The sequence below is a fragment of the Sus scrofa genome, chromosome 13, assembly GCF_054392235.1.
Source record: "Sus scrofa isolate SSC_HxYL_T2T_F1_AM1 chromosome 13, Sscrofa_HxYL_maternal_Yorkshire_Landrace_v2.0, whole genome shotgun sequence".
Classification (NCBI taxonomy): Eukaryota; Metazoa; Chordata; class Mammalia; order Artiodactyla; family Suidae; genus Sus; species Sus scrofa.
Genome location: NC_139395.1, coordinates 29,065 through 46,564, shown reverse-complemented (window position 1 = coordinate 46,564; position 17,500 = coordinate 29,065). Strand labels below are relative to the sequence as shown.

The window sequence follows — 17,500 nt, the reverse complement described above, 5'->3', positions numbered from 1 at the left end:
CTCTCCTTGGGAAAGCAAGCTCAGCCCCAGTGCGTGTGTGCTCAGCAAAGCAGCGCTTGCCGGTTTCGCCCCTAGGCCTGTGATCGCCCTAGGGCCGAGGAGGGTCTGGGCTGCCTCCCGCTCCCTGTGCACCGGTGCTTGGCCGAGGGCCACCGGAGATGGAAACCAACTCCAAACGTGCTCTCCTTCAGGGAGAAGGGGGATGGGGTCTGAAAAGGCCTTGTGTGCACTGGCCCCAGCACCCCAACCTCCGCCTGCTAGGGAGGGAACCACCTAGGGCTCATCTCAGAAAGGGCACAAAACTAGCTTCTGGGAGCTGCCTTCTCGAAAGGGAAACTCTCATCGGGAAAGCAAGCTCAGCCCCAGTGCGTGTGTGCTCAGCAAAGCAGCGCTTGCCGGTTTCGCCCCTAGGACTGTGCTCGCCTTTCGGCCGAGGAGGGTCTGGGCTGCCTCCTGCTCCCTGTGCGCCGGTGCTTGGCCGAGGGTCACCGGAGCTGGAAACCAACTCCAAACGTGCTCTCCTTCAGGGAGAAGGCGGATGGGGTCTGAAAAGGCCTTGTGTGCACTGGCCCCAGCACCCCACCCTTCGCCTGCTCAGGAGGGACCCACCTAGGGCCCATCTCAGAAAGGGCACAAAACGAGCTTCTGGGAGCTGCCTTCTCGAAAGGGAAACTCTCCTCGGGAAAGCAAGCTCAGCCCCAGTGCGTGTTTGCTCAGCAAAGCAGCGCTTGCCGGTTTCGCCCCTAGGCCTGTGCTCGCCCTTCGGCCTAGGAGGGTCTGGGCTGCCTCCCGCTCCCTGGGCACCGGTGCTTGGCCGAAGGTCCCCGGAGGTGGAAACCACCTCCAAACGTGCTCTCCTTCAGGGAGAAGGCGGATGGGGTCTGAAAAGGCCTTGTGTGCACTGGCCCTAGCACCGCAAACTTCGCCTGCTAGGGAGGGACCCACCTAGGGCCCATCTCATAAAGGGCACAAAACTAGCTTCTGGGAGCTGCCTTCTCGAGAGGGAAACTCTCCTCGAGAAAGCAAGCTCAGCCCCAGTGCGTGTTTGCTCAGCAAAGCAGCGCTTGCCGGTTTCGCCCCTAGGCCTGTGCTCGCCCTTTGGCCGAGGAGGGTCTGGACTGCCTCCTGCTACCTGTCTGCCGGTGCTTGGCCGAGGGTCACCGGAGGTGGAAACCAACTCCAAACGTGCTCTCCTTCAGGGAGAAGGCGGTGGGGTCTGAAAAAGCCTTGTGTGCACTGGCCCCAGCACCCCACCCTCCACCTGCTAGGGAGGGACCCACCTAGGGCCCATCTCAGAAAGGGCACAAAACGAGCTTCTGGGAGCTGCCTTCTCGAGAGGGAAACTCTCCTCGGGAAAGCAAGCTCAGCCCCAGTGCGTGTTTGCTCAGCAAAGCAGCGCTTGATGGTTTCGCCCCTAGGCCTGTGCTCGCCCTTCGGCCGAGGAGGATCTGGGCTGCCTCCCGCTCCCTGTGCACCGGTGCTTGGCCGAGGGTCACCGGAGCTGGAAACCACCTCCAAACGTGCTCTCCTTCAGGGAGAACGCGGATGGGGCCTGAAAAGGCCTTGTGGGCACTGGCCCCAGCACCCCACACTTCACCTGCTCGGGAGGGACCCACCTACGGCCCATCTCCGAAAGGGCACAAAACTAGCTTCTGGGAGCTGCGTTCACAAAAGGGAAACTCTCCTCGGGAAAGCAAGCTCAGCCCCACTGCGTGTGTGCTCAGCAAAGCAGCGCTTGCCGGTTTCGCCCCTAGGCCTGTGATCGCCCTAGGGCCGAGGAGGGTCTGGGCTGCCTCCCGCTCCCTGTGCACCGGTGCTTTGCCGAGGGCCACCAGAGCTGGAAACCACCTCCAAACGTGCTCTCCTTCAGGGAGAAGGGGGATGGGGTCTGAAAAGGCCTTGTGTGCACTGGCCCCAGCACCCCAACCTCCGCCTGCTAGGGAGGGAACCACCTAGGGCTCATCTCAGAAAGGGCACAAAACTAGCTTCTGGGAGCTGCCTTCTCGAAAGGGAAACTCTCCTCGGGAAAGAAAGCTCAGCCCCAGTGCGTGTTTGCTCAGCAAAGCAGCGCTTGCCGGTTTCGCCCCTAGGCCTGTGCTCGCCCTTCGGCCGAGGAGGGTCTGGGCTGCCTCCTGCTCCCTGGGAACCGCTGCTTGGCCGAAGGTCACCGGAGCTGGAAACCACCTCCAAACGTGCTCTCCTTCAGGGAGAAGGCGGATGGGGTCTGAAAAGGCCTTGTGTGCACTGGCCCCAGCACCCCACCCTCCGCCTGCTAGGGAGGGACCCACCTAGGGCCCATCTCAGAAAGGGCACAAAACGAGCTTCTGGGAGCTGCCTTCTCGAGAGGGAAACTCTCCTCGGGAAAGCAAGCCAGCCCCAGTGCGTGTTTCCTCAGCAAAGCAGCGCTTGCCGGTTTCGCCCCTAGGCCTGTGCTCGCCCTTCGGCCTAGGAGGGTCTGGGCTGCCTCCCGCTCCCTGTGCACCGGTGCTTGGCCGAGCGTCACCGGAGCTGGAAACCAACTCCAAACGTGCTCTCCTTCAGGGCGAAGGCAGATGGGGTCTGCAATGGACTTGTGTGCACTGGCCCCAGCACCCCACCCTTCGCCTGCTAGGGAGGGACCCACCTAGGGCCCATCTCAGAAAGGGCACAAAACGAGCTTCTGGGAGCTGCCTTCTCGAGAGGGAACCTCTCCTCGGGAAAACAAGCTCAGCCCCAGTGCGTGTGTGCTCAGCAAAGCAGCGCTTGCCGGTTTCGCCCCTAGGCCTGTGCTCGCCTTTCGGCCGAGGAGGGTCTGGGCGGCCTCCTGCTCCCTGTGCGCCGGTGCTTGGCCGAGGGTCACCGGAGCTGGAAACCAACTCCAAACGTGCTCTCCTTCAGGGAGAAGGCGGATGGGGTCTGAAAAGGCCTTGTGTGCACTGGCCCCAGCACCCCACCCTTCGCCTGCTCAGGAGGGACCCACCTAGGGCCCATCTCAGAAAGGGCACAAAACGAGCTTCTGGGAGCTGCCTTCTCGAAAGGGAAAGTCTCCTCGGGAAAGCAAGCTCAGCCCCAGTGCGTGTTTGCTCAGCAAAGCAGCGCTTGCCGGTTTCGCCCCTAGGCCTGTGCTCTCCCTTCGGCCTAGGAGGGTCTGGGCTGCCTCCCGCTCCCTGGGCACCGGTGCTTGGTAGAAGGTCCCCGGAGGTGGAAACCACCTCCAAACGTGCTCTCCTTCAGGGAGAAGGCGGATGGGGTCTGAAAAGGCCTTGTGTGCACTGGCCCCAGCACCGCAAACTTCGCCTGCTAGGGAGGGACCCACCTAGGGCCCATCTCATAAAGGGCACAAAACTAGCTTCTGGGAGCTGCCTTCTCGAGAGGGAAACTCTCCTCGGGAAAGCAAGCTCAGCCCCAGTGCGTGTGTGCTCAGCAAAGCAGCGCTTGGCGGTTTCGCCCCTAGGCCTGTGCTCGCCCTTCGGCCGAGGAGGGTCTGGGCTGCCTCCTGCTCCCTGGGAACCGCTGCTTGGCCGAAGGTCACCGGAGCTGGAAACCACCTCCAAACGTGCTCTCCTTCAGGGAGAAGGCGGATGGGGTCTGAAAAGGCCTTGTGTGCACTGGCCCCAGCACCCCACCCTTCGCCTGCTAGGGAGGGACCCACCTAGGGCCCATCTCAGAAAGGGCACAAAACTAGCTTCTGGGAGCGGCCTTCTCGAAAGGGAAACTCTCATCGGGAAAGCAAGCTCAGCCCCAGTGCGTGTGTGCTCAGCAAAGCAGTGCTTGTTGGTTTCGCCCCTACCCCTGTGTTCGCCCTTCGGCAGAGGAGGGTCTGGGCTGCCTCCCGCTCCCTGTGCGCCGATGCTTGGCCAAGGGTCACCGGAGCTGGAAACCAACTCCAAACGTGCTCTCCTTCAGGGAGAAGGTGGATGGGGTCTGAAAAGGCCTTGTGTGCACTGGCCCCAGCACCCAAACCTTCGCCTGCTAGGGAGGGACCCACCTAGGGCCCATCTCAGAAAGGGCACAAAATGAGCTTCTGGGAGCTGCCTTCTCGAAAGGGAAACTCTCCTCGGGAAAGCAAGCTCAGCCCCAGTGCGTGTGTGCTCAGCAAAGCAGCGCTTGCCTGTTTCCCCCCTAGGCCTGTGCTCGCCCTTCGGCCAAGGAGGGTCTGGGCTGCATCATGCTCCCTATGCACCGGTGCTTGGCCGAGGGTCACCGGAGCTGGAAACCACCTCCAAACGTGCTCTCCTTCAGGGAGAAGGCGGATGGGCTCTGCAAAGGCCTTGTGTACACTGGCCCCAGCACCCCACCCTCCGCCTGCTAGGGAGGAACCCACCTAGGGCCCATCTCCGAAAGGGCATAAAACTAGCTTCTGGGAGCTGCCTTCTCGAAAGGGAAACTCTCCTCGGGAAAGCAAGCTCAGCCCCAGTGCGTGTTTGCTCAGCAAAGCAGCGCTTGCCGGTTTCGCCCCTAGGCCTGGGCTCACCCTTCGGCCGAGGAGGGTCTGGGCTGCCTCCTGCTCCCTGGGCACCGGTGCATGGCCGAGGGCCACCGCAGCTGGAAACCACCTCCAAACGTGCTCTCCTTCAGGGAGAAGGCGGATGGGGTCTGCAAAGGCCTTGTGTGCACTGGCCCCATCACCCCTCCCTTCGCCTGCTAGGGAGGGACCCACCTAGGGCCCATCTCCGAAAGGGCACAAAACGAGCTTCTGGGAGCTGCCTTCTCGAAAGGGAAACTCTCCTCGGGAAAGCAAGCTCAGCCCCAGTGCGTGTTTGCTCAGCAAAGCAGCGCTTGCCGGTTTCGCCCCTAGGCCTGTGCTCGCCCTTCGGCCCAGGAGGGTCTGGACTGCCTCCTGCTCCCTGTCTGCCGGTGCTTGGCCGAGGGTCACCGGAGCTGGAAACCACCTCCAAACGTGCTCTCCTTCAGGGAGAAGGCGGATGGGGTCTGCAAAGGCCTTGTGTGCACTCGCCCCAGCACCCCTCCCTCCGCCTGCTAGGGAGGGACCCACCTAGGGCCCATCTCAGAAAGGGCACAAAACGAGCTTCTGGGAGCTGCCTTCTCGAGAGGGAAACTCTCCTCGGGAAAGCAAGCTCAGCCCCAGTGCGTGTGTGCTCAGCAAAGCAGCGCTTGCCGGTTTCGCCCCTAGGCCTGTGCTCGCCCATCGGCCGAGGAGGATCTGGGCTGCCTCCCGCTCCCTGGGCACCGGTGCTTGGCCGAGGGTCACCGGAGCTGGAAACCACCTCCAAACGTGCTCTCCTTCAGGGAGAACGCGGATGGGGCCTGAAAAGGCCTGGTGGGCACTGGCCGAAGCACCCCACACTTCACCTGCTCGGGAGGGACCCACCTAGGGCCCATCTCCGAAAGGGCACAAAACTAGCTTCTGGGAGCTGCGTTCACAAAAGGGAAACTCTCCTTGGGAAAGCAAGCTCAGCCCCAGTGCGTGTGTGCTCAGCAAAGCAGCGCTTGCCGGTTTCGCCCCTAGGCCTGTGATCGCCCTAGGGCCGAGGAGGGTCTGGGCTGCCTCCCGCTCCCTGTGCACCGGTGCTTGGCCGAGGGCCACCGGAGATGGAAACCAACTCCAAACGTGCTCTCCTTCAGGGAGAAGGGGGATGGGGTCTGAAAAGGCCTTGTGTGCACTGGCCCCAGCACCCCAACCTCCGCCTGCTAGGGAGGGAACCACCTAGGGCTCATCTCAGAAAGGGCACAAAACTAGCTTCTGGGAGCTGCCTTCTCGAAAGGGAAACTCTCATCGGGAAAGCAAGCTCAGCCCCAGTGCGTGTGTGCTCAGCAAAGCAGCGCTTGCCGGTTTCGCCCCTAGGACTGTGCTCGCCTTTCGGCCGAGGAGGGTCTGGGCTGCCTCCTGCTCCCTGTGCGCCGGTGCTTGGCCGAGGGTCACCGGAGCTGGAAACCAACTCCAAACGTGCTCTCCTTCAGGGAGAAGGCGGATGGGGTCTGAAAAGGCCTTGTGTGCACTGGCCCCAGCACCCCACCCTTCGCCTGCTCAGGAGGGACCCACCTAGGGCCCATCTCAGAAAGGGCACAAAACGAGCTTCTGGGAGCTGCCTTCTCGAAAGGGAAACTCTCCTCGGGAAAGCAAGCTCAGCCCCAGTGCGTGTTTGCTCAGCAAAGCAGCGCTTGCCGGTTTCGCCCCTAGGCCTGTGCTCGCCCTTCGGCCTAGGAGGGTCTGGGCTGCCTCCCGCTCCCTGGGCACCGGTGCTTGGCCGAAGGTCCCCGGAGGTGGAAACCACCTCCAAACGTGCTCTCCTTCAGGGAGAAGGCGGATGGGGTCTGAAAAGGCCTTGTGTGCACTGGCCCTAGCACCGCAAACTTCGCCTGCTAGGGAGGAACCCACCTAGGGCCCATCTCATAAAGGGCACAAAACGAGCTTCTAGGAGCTGCCTTCTCGAGAGGGAAACTCTCCTCGAGAAAGCAAGCTCAGCCCCAGTGCGTGTGTGCTCAGCAAAGCAGCGCTTGCCGGTTTCGCCCCTAGGCCTTTGCTCGCCCTTTGGCCGAGGAGGGTCTGGACTGCCTCCTGCTACCTGTCTGCCGGTGCTTGGCCGAGGGTCACCGGAGGTGGAAACCAACTCCAAACGTGCTCTCCTTCAGGGAGAAGGCGGTGGGGTCTGAAAAAGCCTTGTGTGCACTGGCCCCAGCACCCCACCCTCCACCTGCTAGGGAGGGACCCACCTAGGGCCCATCTCAGAAAGGGCACAAAACGAGCTTCTGGGAGCTGCCTTCTCGAGAGGGAAACTCTCCTCGGGAAAGCAAGCTCAGCCCCAGTGCGTGTTTGCTCAGCAAAGCAGCGCTTGATGGTTTCGCCCCTAGGCCTGTGCTCGCCTTTCGGCCGAGGAGGATCTGGGCTGCCTCCCGCTCCCTGTGCACCGGTGCTTGGCCGAGGGTCACCGGAGCTGGAAACCACCTCCAAACGTGCTCTCCTTCAGGGAGAACGCGGATGGGGCCTGAAAAGGCCTTGTGGGCACTGGCCCCAGCACCCCACACTTCACCTGCTCGGGAGGGACCCACCTAGGGCCCATCTCCGAAAGGGCACAAAACTAGCTTCTGGGAGCTGTGTTCACAAAAGGGAAACTCTCCTCGGGAAAGCAAGCTCAGCCCCACTGCGTGTGTGCTCAGCAAAGCAGCGCTTGCCGGTTTCGCCCCTAGGCCTGTGATCGCCCTAGGGCCGAGGAGGGTCTGGGCTGCCTCCAGCTCCCTGTGCACCGGTGCTTTGCCGAGGGCCACCAGAGCTGGAAACCAACTCCAAACGTGCTCTCCTTCAGGGAGAAGGGGGATGGGGTCTGAAAAGGCCTTGTGTGCACTGGCCCCAGCACCCCAACCTCCGCCTGCTAGGGAGGGAACCACCTAGGGCTCATCTCAGAAAGGGCACAAAACTAGCTTCTGGGAGCTGCCTTCTCGAAAGGGAAACTCTCCTCGGGAAAGAAAGCTCAGCCCCAGTGCGTGTTTGCTCAGCAAAGCAGCGCTTGCCGGTTTCGCCCCTAGGCCTGTGCTCGCCCTTCGGCCGAGGAGGGTCTGGGCTGCCTCCTGCTCCCTGGGAACCGCTGCTTGGCCGAAGGTCACCGGAGCTGGAAACCACCTCCAAACGTGCTCTCCTTCAGGGAGAAGGCGGATGGGGTCTGAAAAGGCCTTGTGTGCACTGGCCCCAGCACCCCACCCTCTGCCTGCTAGGGAGGGACCCACCTAGGGCCCATCTCAGAAAGGGCACAAAACGAGCTTCTGGGAGCTGCCTTCTCGAAAGGGAAACTCTCCTCGGGAAAGCAAGCCAGCCCCAGTGCGTGTTTCCTCAGCAAAGCAGCGCTTGCCGGTTTCGCCCCTAGGCCTGTGCTCGCCCTTCGGCCTAGGAGGGTCTGGGCTGCCTCCCGCTCCCTGGGCACCGGTGCTTGGTAGAAGGTCCCCGGAGGTGGAAACCACCTCCAAACGTGCTCTCCTTCAGGGAGAAGGCGGATGGGGTCTGAAAAGGCCTTGTGTGCACTGGCCCCAGCACCGCAAACTTCGCCTGCTAGGGAGGGACCCACCTAGGGCCCATCTCATAAAGGGCACAAAACTAGCTTCTGGGAGCTGCCTTCTCGAGAGGGAAACTCTCCTCGGGAAAGCAAGCTCAGCCCCAGTGCGTGTGTGCTCAGCAAAGCAGCGCTTGGCGGTTTCGCCCCTAGGCCTGTGCTCGCCCTTCGGCCGAGGAGGGTCTGGGCTGCCTCCTGCTCCCTGGGAACCGCTGCTTGGCCGAAGGTCACCGGAGCTGGAAACCACCTCCAAACGTGCTCTCCTTCAGGGAGAAGGCGGATGGGGTCTGAAAAGGCCTTGTGTGCACTGGCCCCAGCACCCAAACCTTCGCCTGCTAGGGAGGGACCCACCTAGGGCCCATCTCAGAAAGGGCACAAAACTAGCTTCTGGGAGCGGCCTTCTAGAAAGGGAAACTCTCATCGGGAAAGCAAGCTCAGCCCCAGTGCGTGTGTGCTCAGCAAAGCAGTGCTTGCTGGTTTCGCCCCTACCCCTGTGCTCGCCCTTCGGCAGAGGAGGGTCTGGGCTGCCTCCCGCTCCCTGTGCGCCGATGCTTGGCCAAGGGTCACCGGAGCTGGAAACCAACTCCAAACGTGCTCTCCTTCAGGGAGAAGGTGGATGGGGTCTGAAAAGGCCTTGTGTGCACTGGCCCCAGCACCCACCCTTCGCCTGCTCGGGAGGGACCCACCTAGGGCACATCTCAGAAAGGGCACAAAATGAGCTTCTGGGAGCTGCCTTCTCGAAAGGGAAACTCTCCTCGGGAAAGCAAGCTCAGCCCCAGTGCGTGTGTGCTCAGCAAAGCAACGCTTGCCTGTTTCCCCCCTAGGCCTGTGCTCGCCCTTCGGCCAAGGAGGGTCTGGGCTGCATCATGCTCCCTATGCACCGGTGCTTGGCCGAGGGTCACCGGAGCTGGAAACCACCTCCAAACGTGCTCTCCTTCAGGGAGAAGGCGGATGGGGTCTGAAAAGGCCTTGTGTGCACTGGCCCCAGCACCGCAAACTTCGCCTGCTAGGGAGGGACCCACCTAGGGCCCATCTCATAAAGGGCACAAAACTAGCTTCTGGGAGCTGCCTTCTCGAGAGGGAAACTCTCCTCGGGAAAGCAAGCTCAGCCCCAGTGCGTGTGTGCTCAGCAAAGCAGCGCTTGGCGGTTTCGCCCCTAGGCCTGTGCTCGCCCTTCGGCCGAGGAGGGTCTGGGCTGCCTCCTGCTCCCTGGGAACCGCTGCTTGGCCGAAGGTCACCGGAGCTGGAAACCACCTCCAAACGTGCTCTCCTTCAGGGAGAAGGCGGATGGGGTCTGAAAAGGCCTTGTGTGCACTGGCCCCAGCACCGCAAACTTCGCCTGCTAGGGAGGGACCCACCTAGGGCCCATCTCAGAAAGGGCACAAAACTAGCTTCTGGGAGCTGCCTTCTCGAGAGGGAAACTCTCCTCGGGAAAGCAAGCTCAGCCCCAGTGCGTGTGTGCTCAGCAAAGCAGCGCTTGGCGGTTTCGCCCCTAGGCCTGTGCTCGCCCTTCGGCCGAGGAGGGTCTGGGCTGCCTCCTGCTCCCTGGGAACCGCTGCTTGGCCGAAGGTCACCGGAGCTGGAAACCACCTCCAAACGTGCTCTCCTTCAGGGAGAAGGCGGATGGGGTCTGAAAAGGCCTTGTGTGCACTGGCCCCAGCACCCCACCCTTCGCCTGCTAGGGAGGGACCCACCTAGGGCCCATCTCAGAAAGGGCACAAAACTAGCTTCTGGGAGCGGCCTTCTCGAAAGGGAAACTCTCATCGGGAAAGCAAGCTCAGCCCCAGTGCGTGTGTGCTCAGCAAAGCAGTGCTTGCTGGTTTCGCCCCTACCCCTGTGCTCGCCCTTCGGCAGAGGAGGGTCTGGGCTGCCTCCCGCTCCCTGTGCGCCGATGCTTGGCCAAGGGTCACCGGAGCTGGAAACCAACTCCAAACGTGCTCTCCTTCAGGGAGAAGGTGGATGGGGTCTGAAAAGGCCTTGTGTGCACTGGCCCCAGCACCCAAACCTTCGCCTGCTAGGGAGGGACCCACCTAGGGCCCATCTCAGAAAGGGCACAAAATGAGCTTCTGGGAGCTGCCTTCTCGAAAGGGAAACTCTCCTCGGGAAAGCAAGCTCAGCCCCAGTGCGTGTGTGCTCAGCAAAGCAACGCTTGCCTGTTTCCCCCCTAGGCCTGTGCTCGCCCTTCGGCCAAGGAGGGTCTGGGCTGCATCATGCTCCCTATGCACCGGTGCTTGGCCGAGGGTCACCGGAGCTGGAAACCACCTCCAAACGTGCTCTCCTTCAGGGAGAAGGCGGATGGGCTCTGCAAAGGCCTTGTGTGCACTGGCCCCAGCACCCCACCCTCCGCCTGCTAGGGAGGAACCCACCTAGGGCCCATCTCCGAAAGGGCATAAAACTAGCTTCTGGGAGCTGCCTTCTCGAAAGGGAAACTCTCCTCGGGAAAGCAAGCTCAGCCCCAGTGCGTGTTTGCTCAGCAAAGCAGCGCTTGCCGGTTTCGCCCCTAGGCCTGGGCTCACCCTTCGGCCGAGGAGGGTCTGGGCTGCCTCCTGCTCCCTGGGCACCGGTGCATGGCCGAGGGCCACCGCAGCTGGAAACCACCTCCAAACGTGCTCTCCTTCAGGGAGAAGGCGGATGGGGTCTGAAAAGGCCTTGTGTGCACTGGCCCCAGCACCCCACCCTCCGCCTGCTAGGGAGGGACCCACCTAGGGCCCATCTCCGAAAGGGCACAAAACGAGCTTCTGGGAGCTGCCTTCTCGAGAGGGAAACTCTCCTCGGGAAAGCAAGCTCAGCCCCAGTGCTTGTTTGCTCAGCAAAGCAAAACTTGCCGGTTTCGCCCCTAGGCCTGTGCTCGCCCTTAGGCCAAGGAGGGTCTGGGCTGCGTCCCGCTCCCTGTGCGCCGGTGCTTGGCCGAGGGTCACCGGAGCTGGAAACCACCTCCAAACGTGCTCTCCTTCAGGGAGAACCTGGATGGGGTCTGAAAAGGCCTTGTGTGCACTGGCCCCAGCACCCCACCCTTCACCTGCTCGGGAGGGACCCACCTAGGGCCCATCTCAGAAAGGGCACAAAACGAGCTTCTGGGAGCTGCCTTCTCCAAAGGGAAACTCTCCTCGGGAAAGCAAGCTCAGCCCCAGTGCGTGTGTGCTCAGCAAAGCAGCGCTTGCCGGTTTCGCCCCTAGGCCTGTGCTCGCCCTTCGGCCTAGGAGGGTCTGGGCTGCATCCTGCTCCCTGGGCACCGGTGCTTGGCCGAGGTTCACCGGAGCTGGAAACCAACTCCAAACGTGCTCTCCTTCAGGGAGAAGGCGGATGGGGTCTGAAAAGGCCTTGTGTGCACTGGCCCCAGCACCCCACCCTCCGCCTGCTAGGGAGGCACCCACTTAGGGCCCATCTCAGAAAGGGCACAAAACTAGCTTCTGGGAGCTGCATTCACGAAACGGAAACTCTCCTCAGGAAAGCAATCTCAGCCCCAGTGCGTGTTTGCTCAGGAAAGCATCGCTTGTGGGTTTCTCCCCTAGGTCTCTGCTTGCCCTAGGGCCGAGGAGGGTCTGGCCTGCCTCATGCTCCACGTGCACTGGTGCTTTGCTGGCGGTCGCTGGAGCTGGAAACCAACTCCAAACGTGTGCTTCTTCTGGTAGAAAGCAGATTGGGCCTCAAAAGGCCTTGTGTGCACTGGCCCCAGCACCCAATATTTGTCAGCTATGGAGGGACCCACCTAGGGCCCATCTCAGAAAGGGCACAAAACTAGCTTCTGGGAGCTGCATTCTGTATAGGTATACTCTCCTTGGGAACCAAGCTCAGCCCCAATGTGTGTTTGCTCATGAACACAGCGCTTGCCATTTTCTCACCTAGCCGTGAGCTCCCCTTTGGGCCAAGGAGGGTCTGGGCTGCCTCCCGCTTCCTGTGCACTGGTGCTTTCCTGGTGGTTGCTGGAGCTTGAAATCAACTCCAAACGTGCTCTCCTTCGGGGAGATGGCGGATTGTGAATGAAAAGGCCCTGTGTGCATTGGCCCCAGAACCCAGCCCTTGGGCAGCTAGGGAGGGACCCACCTAGGGCCCATCTCAGAAAGGGCAGAAAACTAGCTTCCGGGAGCTTCATTCTGGGTATTTATACTCTCCTGGGGGAACCAACCTTAGCCCCATTGCGTGTTTGTTCATGAAAGTAACGCTTACCTCTTTCTCCCTAGCCCTCTTCTCTGCATAGGGCAAAGGAGGAACTGGGGGGCTTCGTGCTCCCTGAGCCCTGGTGGGTTGCTGCTGTTCTCTTTTGTGGGAAACCCATTCCCGACCTGTTCTTCTTAGGGACCAAGTCTGATTAGGCAGGAAAAAGGCTTGTGCTCTCGCCCCAGCAATCCACCCTCGGCCAGCTAGGGACCTCAGTACCTAGGGCCCAACTCTGAAACGTCCCCAAACAAGGTTCTGGGAGCTGCCTTCCAGAAAGGGAAACTCTCCTCGGGGAAGGAACCACAGCCCCAAGGCGTGTTTGCTCAGGCCAGCAACACTTGTGTGTTTCTCACATAGCCCTCTTCTCTCCATAGGGCAAAGGAGGGGCTGGGCAGCCTCGTGCTCCCTGGGCCCTGGTGGGTTCCTGCTGGTCTCCTTGGCTGGAAACCCACTCCCAACGTGTTCTCCTTAGGGACCATGTCTGATTAGGCATGAAAAAGGCTTGTGCTCCCTCCCCGCAGCAATCCACCCTCAGCCAGCTAGGGACCTCAGCACCTAGGGCCCACCTCTGAAATGGCCCAAAACGTGGTTTTGAGAGCTGCCTTCCAGAAAGGGAAATTCTCCTCGGGGAAGGAACCACATGTAAACATCTCAGTTGTTCCCTCATTGGTTTTCCTTCTACAACTGGGAATAAAAGACTGCCTATGCTGCTCTTTGGAATTGGCAGACCAAGCCCAATTGATATTGCTGCAGCCAAATCCGTCTGTTGAAGGTGCTTTGGAGATATGATGTCACCTAGAAAAAAGAAGATAGTTTAGGTGACAGGCTCTGGGACATGTCTGTTGGTGATCACTCTTGAACTTGACCTTCTACAAGTAATGTAATTCTAATCACCCATCTCTTCAATCGTTTCAAGTAAATGCCGGCAGAAATCACTTCATTGGCTTTTACATCAATAAATTTATTGAACACTCATCTACATGGAGCATGGTGCATTCCCTAAAACAGCACCCAACACATGCAAGAAACTCAACACTGCATGGGTTTTGGTGTGTGGAGTGGACGCCAAGGGATTTTCACATTGGTGAAGTCAACAGTCACCCCCCTGAACAGTGGGTTAAGGATCTGGCATTGTTGTGAGCTGTGGTGTGGGTGCAGGTGTGGCTCATCTGTGGTGTATGCCAGCAGCTGCAGCTCCAATTGGACCTCTAGCCTGGGAACCTCCATATGCCGCAGGGGCGGCCCTAAAAAAAAAAAAAAAAAAAAAAAAAAAAAAGACTAAAACAAACAAACAAAAACCCCACCTCAAAATGCTTTTGGCTCTGACATGAGTGGCAATGCTGGTCTGGTTATGCTGAGACTACCTCATGATAGTCTTACATGATACTCTGTCACACCCTAGTGTAGTGACACGCAGGATTTTATGTTCAGAGAAAGACGGTACAGGTCAAAGATCTAAGAAGTTAATCTTACAGTAGTGAATATGAACTGCAAGTCTCAATGCAAACCCCAAATCAACTGTGTTTTAAAAAGATTTCCTCACATTTCCATAAATGATGACCAAGCCAGTTTCCATGAGTACTGCTAGCTCTAAGATGGTGGTCCTCAAAGACCCCTTTGCCCTGGAAGGAACCAGAGCATCTTGGAGAAGCAGCTGACTCCAGGTCCAGGCAAGGGACTATGCATGAGAGGCTGGAACACACTCCAGGCCAGACAGCAACAGAGGTCTCATATACAAAGGCCTCTGGGATCTGAAGGTCAGAAGGGCTCAGGAGGTCATCTGAAGAAGCTTAATTATACACAAATTAAGTGTGTATAAACCTCACAGACATATTGCAATAATGATGTTGAAAGACAAAGACAGAGAGAAGGAAATCTAATTAGATTAATGGCTGACTTCTCTACGGAAACTGTGGAGGCCAGAAAGCAGTGGCATACATACAAAGTGCTGAAAGAAAAAGACCAGTCAACCAAGAATCCTATATCTGGAAAAACTATCTTTCAAAAAAATCAAGGTAAAATGAAGACATTCCCAGATTAAAAAAGTAAAAAAGATCATCCATTGCTAGCAAACCTGCCTTACAAGAAATACTAAAGGAAGTTCTTCAGGCTGAAAGCAAGTGACTTCAGTTGGCAATCTGGATTTGTTACCAAAAAAAAAAAAAAATCTAAGAGTATCAGCAAAGGCAATTATGTAATTATAAAAGCAGAGGCATACTCAAAACAATCATATAAAACTAACATATGTATATGTTATATTGTCTGTCATCGTATAGAAATGGAATGTATCTGAAAATAACACCACAGGTGAGCAGAGACTGTACTGGAGAAAGAAAAGGACACCATAAGAAAACATAGGTCCACACAGAACACTTGTTCCTAAATCAACAGCATCAATCATAATAGTCAAAAAGTGGAAACCATCCAAATATCCATCCATTGACAGATGGATAAACAAATGTGATACAGCTGTACAGTAGACTATTATTTAGCAACAGAAAGGAATGAATGGACTCTTGCTATAATGGGAATAAACCTTGAAAACATTATCCAAGTGAAAGAAGATGGTTACACAAGACCATTTATTATAGGGCTCTATTTGTAGGGAATGTCCAGAAGAGGCAACTCTGTAAAGATAGAAAGATTAATGGATGCCAGTGGTTGGGGGTGGGGCTGTTACTGGGTTGGGGGAAGTGGGAATGACTGCTAAAAAGGTAATATGTCCCACAATTGATAGTGACCGTGGCTGACCACTATTGAATGAACTAAAAGGTGTGGAGTCCTGGCTGAAAACATGAGGCGGCTAAGACCGAATCCAACGCCTCTTTGGGCCACGCAGCGACACGAGGACACTCCCAGGCCAGGGATCAAACCTGTGCCACAGCAGCAACCCAAGCCGCTGCAGTGACAATGCTGGGTGGTTTCCTAATGCACCGAGCCACAGAGGAACTCCAGAATGTAACTATTCTTTCTTTCTTTCTTTTTTTTCTTTTTTGTCTTTTTAGGGCTGCATCCATGGCATATGGAAGTTCCCAGCCCAGGGGTTGAATCTCATACCCTTTGACCCAAACACAAAATCATCTGTCAAGGCGTCTATCAGCATAATAACAACTTTCCTGAAGAGAGGCAGTGGGAGCTTGGTCCAGTTGGCACTGGCTCCTAAAAGTGTTTAAAAAAGAAAAAGGCAATTGAATTTTAACTTTTATGTAGTATTCAAACACTATAATGTAGTTTCTGCTTGCTTCTCCAGCACATTCTCTGTCACACCTACATATCCTGATCCAAAGAAAAAAGGCCTTTTCTTGGGAGACAATGCTGTGGTGTGGGTGGGGGTGGGTAACCGTTAAGCTCAGGCAGCCCTGGTATTAAGTAGTGCATTCCATTAGCATGGTGAGGAGTATTGGGACAGGGGAGTCCCTTCTAGAGCATCTTGGAATGGGTTAAGGAGCTTGACCTAAAACACAGTGCAGCTGATAGGGGAGGGGCAAGCATTTACAAACTGTCTTGCCATGGTTAGTAGCTGGTACTGTGTGGATCTGGTCCAAAATGCAAGTTCCTTTACCTGGTATATACTGCTGGGTAGATAGGGCTGGGTAGGTGAGGGCTAGGAAGGGGTCTATACAGGAAGGTCTTACCTGCTGGGAAAAACGGGGTGTCACAGGAATGTTGCAGGAGAAAACACGAGAGGTCGGCAGGAATTTTATCTGCTGTGTCTTACTGAGCAAAAAGGGAGCCGGGAAACAGGGAGTGACCGAAACATATGCTCAGGGAATGGGGTTGGGGTGTCCCTGTATGAGTAGAAGTGGGGAGAGGCTTCCTTTTTACGAGTGTGGACAGCTTACTTGGTGGTGACCGGGGAGGAGGATCTCAGTAGGGCCGGTACTGGTGTTTGCCACAAAGTTCTAAGACACAGAAAAGGAAGCTGGAGCAGTAAGAAGGGAAAATAGGGGGGTGGGAACCAGAATGGAAGAGACCAGCCCAGAGCCCCGAGAAGACGTCCTACAGGCAAGGCTCATCAGGACGCTTCTCCGGGGAAAGTGGGGCCTGGGGAGCAGAGACGCCCGGGGAGTGATCCGTACCAGTCGAGGGTTCGGGCGCTGGGTGCTCTACTTGTCGCTCCGTGCCGGAAGACGAAGAAACAGGAGCCGGGAAGAATCCCCGAAGGAAGAGCGCGAGCCCGAGCACCTCGATCCTTACGCAGCAGGCGGCGAAGGTCCCGGAGCCCAGCCGCATTGTGCCCACCCGCTGGGCGGGGATCCAGGCTTCCGACCCGGGATAAGCCTCTCTCAGAAAGTTCAGCTTCCGCCTCCAGGGAGCCGCCTCTGAGCAAGTACGAGCAGGAGGGCTTGACAGGTTCCCAGAGGCGTCGCGTCTGCGGCGCGCCGGAAATACGCAAAGGGGCGGGCACTTCTGGAAGGTCGCTTCCGGAGCTCCCGGACCCCGCGTGTACTTCCGGGGCGCCGTCCTGGAGGCCGCAGCTGCCCCTGTGTTGCTCCGTGTTTCTCAGGGGTGCGGGTAGGCTGCCGTGTGGAACGTCTCCTGCTAGGAGCTGTCACGCATTCTGCTCGTTTCTTCCTCATCCGTTCGCTAAGGCGCCATCGCCGCCATCGCCCTCAGAGCCGCGGACAGTCTGTGCAGAAACACCCTCTCTGACCTGGGCTACAAGTTAGGCTGCCGCTACCTGGCTAAGTGGCCTCCAGAAGGCAAGTTGACTTCCAGGGTATGTGTGGGATTGGACTCCGGGACATTGCTGGGGCCGCATCCAGACCCCTTTGCTGTCTGGTGCCTCTATCCCCAGCTTCCGGGTGTGCTGGGGGCCCAACAGCTCACAGCCACCCTTTTTTTTTTTTTGAATAATTGGAGCTCAGGAATCCCTGGGCTTGCTGTGTCATAGGCCCACTCATGTGCCTCAGAGAGGGTTCCCTCGTGCCGTTGGTGTTCCGAGCTCCTCTGTCATGAGAGGGAAGCACATGTTCAGCTGCTAAGCCCACAGCCCCGCTGCCTTCTCCCGCTTTCCTCACATCCTCCTCCCAGAGCCTTCCCTAGATAAGTCTCAGGCAGCCAACTCCCTTTCTAAGACGCTGCTTCCAGGAAACCAGGCTTCATGGTGTGTCTCCCAGTCTTAAATGTGATGAGCCTATAGTGAGTCTGTTCCACCAGCTCTGACAATGACAGTCTAAGCTTCTGCCACCTCACCAGTTCACGTTAACGGTTATCATGTGAATGATAACCGTTTCACAAGCACGGGTTTATCTGGGCACTAGATCAAGCCCTTTAAAGGAATTCTTTTATTTGATTAGCAAAGCTACCTACTTTGACTGTCGGTAATCTCATTATTCTTTATTGCAGAGAAAGAAGTG

The 17,500-nt window shown here is 57.9% G+C and overlaps 1 long non-coding RNA gene across 2 annotated transcripts; it reads right to left on the bottom strand.

Moving 5' to 3' along the window:
- Window positions 1–14,704: 14,704 nt before the first annotated feature.
- LOC146397178 (uncharacterized) lies at window positions 14,705–16,468 on the bottom strand. 2 transcript variants are annotated; one of them, XR_014822533.1, is made up of 4 exons: window positions 16,220–16,468; window positions 15,983–16,042; window positions 15,703–15,778; window positions 15,184–15,299 (listed from the first exon to the last, which is right to left on the bottom strand). It is a non-coding gene; the product is annotated as an uncharacterized LOC146397178 (long non-coding RNA). The 2 variants fall into 2 exon arrangements; XR_014822534.1 differs by lacking the exon at window positions 15,983–16,042 and having other exon boundaries at window positions 14,705–15,299; window positions 15,703–15,775.
- Between the last annotated feature and the right edge of the window lie 1,032 nt (window positions 16,469–17,500).